The sequence below is a fragment of the Pyxicephalus adspersus genome, chromosome 11 (genome assembly GCF_032062135.1).
Source record: "Pyxicephalus adspersus chromosome 11, UCB_Pads_2.0, whole genome shotgun sequence".
In the NCBI taxonomy this organism is placed as follows: domain Eukaryota; kingdom Metazoa; phylum Chordata; class Amphibia; order Anura; family Pyxicephalidae; genus Pyxicephalus; species Pyxicephalus adspersus.
The window spans coordinates 3,814,596-3,819,335 of NC_092868.1; the positions used below are offsets into that span (position 1 = coordinate 3,814,596).

Consider the following 4,740-nt stretch of genomic DNA (forward strand, 5'->3'; position numbering starts at 1 on the left):
CATCATCACCATCGTCATCAATATCATCACCATCTTCATCAATATTATCATCACCATCATCAATATCATCATCACCATCGTCATCAATATCATCATCACCATCTTCATTAATATCATCACCATCATCAATATCATCACCAACATCAAAATCATCATCACCATCTTCATCAATGTCATCACCATCATCTTCATCATTATTATCACCATCATCAATATCATCATCACCATCTTCATCAATATCATTACCACCATCATCAAAATCATCATCACCATCACCATCAATATGATCAACACCATCTTCATCAATGTCATCATCACCATCTTCATCAATATCATCGTCATCATCAATATCACCATCACCATATAATATAATATAAGAAAATGAATATAAATAACCCCCAAGGATATAGCTTCATCAACCTTCTTCTTCTAAAGCTTCACTATACAAATTAACAAATGTTTTACATAGTATAAAACAAATCAGAAAAAAGGAGTTACCGAGAACTAATTATAATTAATAGCAATATTAAGTCCTCCCATTAGGAAACAATTATAGGCAACAAGCTCACAATCATGTATGAGTAATATGTCAGCTCCCTGCCTATATTAAAACTCCATGTCCATGATTCCTTGCATTATGTGTTATGGATGGGGGTGTTGTACTTGTAGTTCCAGTTCTCTACAGTACAATGGGGTGGCTACAAATGAAGACATGTAACATGAATTGTAGCCGCTTTTATGTAGGATTTGAAGCTCACTGCTTTATAGGAGGGATTTATGGGGACTCATTGAACACGTGATTTTTCCCACAGCCATGTTCATTCATAAACGAAATCATTCATTCGTAAGCAGCCAGCTGTGAGACTTACACTGTGTTTCTGGATAGAGAAACTCTATAAAGGAACACATATTACAGGTAACAGCTCCGCTCCCCTGATTGGTCTTGCAGATCCCAAAAATTTGGTCTCGCTGGCCGAATTTACAAAATCCGCTCTCGCCTACATGTTTGGTAAGCGAGACCGAATTTATTAAATTTGCTTGCTCATCCCTAATCTCCAATAAGGTTGCTTGTTTGATATTTGCTTCTCTAGAAGACAAGGTGGCTCCAATCAATCTGGCTTCTGGGTTGGTTGTGGACCTCAATTCCCTCCAATAACAAAGCATGGCTATTGGCCCCATATCATAGAGGAATTGTTGATGAATAATAAATAATTTATTTCTTCCAGAGTAGTGGTGCACAGTACAAGGTATAATCCTGAGAAGGTGAGCTTATACCCCAGCTATTCATAGAATATTTAGTAATTTGCTACCAAGAATCCAGAGAACCTCACATGAACACATTTGTTATATGTTGGCTTTAATTCAATGTCTGTCATAGTGTAATACCACGGACACATAGATCGTAATAAATTAAACTGAAACCGTGTTTTTGCCTTCCTCTGGATCAGCTATGTACATAGGTTTGTATCTAGAGAATTCCAGTTATTGGTTTTCCTTGTGGATGAATTCAATGGTCTTGTGTCATGTGTCAGCCTAATTATAATGCAAACTTTTTCAACCCTGGACCAGATCTATTCTATATTTGCTGGTTTACCAAGGTTCTTCCATGATAATCTATCTTCTCCAGTCTTGGAGAGTTTTAATAAATCAAACCTTGGTCCTGGTTTCTCTGGAGGAGTACCGGGGGAACCATGATGAGGGGTGCCAGGTAAGTACCAGTGATCAAGCAAACGTACGGCTGCCCCTTAGCTCTAACCAGGGAATGGGAGATAAGTCCTGAGCAGCAAAGGGGTAAAGGGAAACTAAAACTTTCCTTCCTTGCCATGGATTTCTACCTAAAATCTGGATATAACCAATACTGATAATTATATTTGGGAAAGATTAGCTGTGTTCAGTTAGAAGAAGGTGGGAATGGAGGAAGGAGCGGAGGGGTGAATATTGGAGTTCAGTGTTAAAGAAATGAATGAATGAAGAATGAATGGAACCATAAAGTCTGCGTTACCTTTATTGTCATCATCGTCTGGATTGCAGAATATCAGAGGAACAACTGTGGAAAGAAAGCCATTTGTGGTCATATAAAATGTGCAGAGCAATATGAGTAATAACATAACAAGATGTGATACAGATTCAGGGGCGTATTATTATGTACCCCAAGCCTTTAAAGATGAAACAGATGAAGAACATACAGACACATATGTATCACTGTAACACATCACTAATTACATGCAAATATTTATTACATGCCAATCATGACTTTCCCAATGCATAATTACTGCTTGTTCTGCAGAGCTGGAAGACTGGATTGAATTTGGACAATTGGTAAGTAATTCTGGTTCCTGATGTCATGAATTTATATAATGTTTTTTTAAAAGTATTTACAATTTTTATAACAAGCTGTCTTATATTTGTTTTAATAATAAAAGGCCGCCTAATCTTTGGTTATAATTTATCATTCTAATTTGTCTGTTATGGGGTGTTTCCAAAATCACCTTTTATTAGTGAACTTTCTCCAATAATATTGTACATTGGTTAATTATTTATTTAAATTTAATAGATTATAAAGATAATCTTTGTTTTTATTATTTAGATTTGTTATAATAATGGTAACGATAATATTGATTGTATAAAAGAAAATAATAAATATCAGAAAAGCATCTTATAATATTTTATTTATGTTATTGGTTGAATAAATAAAGTACCTGATAGAACCACGAGAAGAACTCGGAGAGCCGTCATGCTCACTGATTGGTTCCTAGGAAAATAGAACAAGGGAAAGATGATTGTTTTATATAAATAATGAAATAAAGAAATACAATGTAACATTTGACTTTTGTTATAATTAAATTATTATAGGTATTATGTTTTATATTTTTGGTTTGGGTTAAATGAGCTTCTGATCCCATCTTGAGCCATAAGAAAGCTTATTGCTACAAAGCTTCTCTTTATTAAAAAAGCCAAAAAAGCAAATTTTACCAAAATCTCACAATTTTCCCTGAATTTCTTATCTTATTTTCTGCTGGTTTTGTCTTTGGAATATTACCGGTCAGTCAAGATAAAAATTCTGTAATCCCGTGCTAACGTGACAACACTTCTCCTTCATAGGTTTATTGGTGTTCCCACCATAGGATAGGAAATATTTTACTCCCAGGTAATTAATAAGAAGTAATGCAGTCCTTACTAACCTCCAGTGCAGTGTTTGCTAACCAGGCTTCCTCCTTGCATAACCCATATACAGAGTTTTCATGGTTAGGAAAATAAAGCCAATTTTCTTACCTCGTTGGATTGTGTTGGAAAAGATGTCGGAGTTCAGCTTCTCTTGCACACAATGTAAAGAAATATTGGGCATAGCTCCTTATATATTGCCCAGTTGCGTAAACAACATTCCGGGTATTTATATAAATAATTATTATTTCCTCATTACCCAATCACCCAATTTATGAAAAATTGCGCAGTAAAATAAACAACATCCTGTTTTTTTTGTGTTTAAACAAGGTGACCTATTAATTTTAATCATGATTGCATTTATGGGACAGGCACACCCCACATCTCAGGAAACAAAGCATAGGGCCGATATATTTCCTTGTTGTGCAAATACACATAATATGTTACATGTTTGCAGACCAACAATGAGTAAATTAAATGGGCTGCCAATAACATGCTAAGAAATCCTATTTCGGGGTGCCCTCTTATGTAGGTGCATGGGGCTGATTACAAATAAATGAATGAAGGAATGCATGGTACTGGAGGGAGCAGTGTTGTCAGCCGGTCAGTCTACGTGGCTTGCTTTCCGAAAAAGTAAAGCCTGGAGCCACAACAACCGAGTTAGGGGAGGGCTGCCATGACGGGGTAAGAGGGCTTAGGGAAGTGAAGCGAAAGGGTTAGGCTGAAAAATTGGTCACAGTTCAAGAGGAGGAAGGTGACTGAGGAAGATAGTAGAAGGGGTAGAGAGAAGTGGCTATATAGGTAGGGAATAAGGAAGTTGGGGGTGCAATGTCTAGGAAGCCGCAGAAGAAGGAGATGCCAACACAAGGAAGGTTGAGGACCGGGGAGAAAGATTACATAGGGCAGTTAGGGGTCCATGAAGGCAAAGTAATTCGAATTTGGTTACAGCGTTTGAAGGGACCCATCCATGTCATGGAGTCTTTGAGGTTAAAATGGTCAAGTGGAAGCGCTGATTGTTCCAAGTCAGAGAGTTGGGGAAGGTAACTATAAGGTGAATTGGTGTCAGACCCCAAGTTTTGATGTTGGTGGCCAGGGCGTTCAGGTTGGGTAACAGGTATTATTTGGAGGGTTTTATTTGACTGCACTGTTGTTGTTATGTTAATATGTATTGCACATAAAAGAGATAGTTGTATGTAAAATTAACAGCCGGTATGGACATTTAACTCACAGGTAGATTGCAGGGAATAGGAGTGGTGGACATGGCAATTTGGGAAGGTGAAGTCTGTTTGCTTACTCGATATTTGCTCATCCAGTTGCCAAAGTGGCCTCCATATGACATCTGGGTTGGTTGTGGACACTTACAATGGAAGACATAGTTACATAGTAGGTCAGGTTGAAAAAAGACATAGGACCATCAAGATCAACCACTAGGAAATGTATTGATCCCACATTTTAGATGAAAGCAACATTTCCAGGTTAAATTGTGCACCTCTGGTAGAGACATATTTGTTAATGCACAAAGTAAACAAATATATATAGTGGATGTTTTATTTCCTCCAGACTAATACTGCGCTGTAC

General features: G+C 37.1%; 1 long non-coding RNA gene across 1 annotated transcript; it reads right to left on the minus strand.

Annotated features, from left to right (window-relative positions):
- Nucleotides 1-1,913: 1,913 nt before the first annotated feature.
- Nucleotides 1,914-3,377, minus strand: LOC140340702 (uncharacterized). Its single transcript, XR_011922708.1, has 3 exons — nucleotides 3,274-3,377; nucleotides 2,700-2,752; nucleotides 1,914-2,047 (listed from the first exon to the last, which is right to left on the minus strand). It is a non-coding gene; the product is annotated as an uncharacterized lncRNA (long non-coding RNA).
- Nucleotides 3,378-4,740: the final 1,363 nt, after the last annotated feature.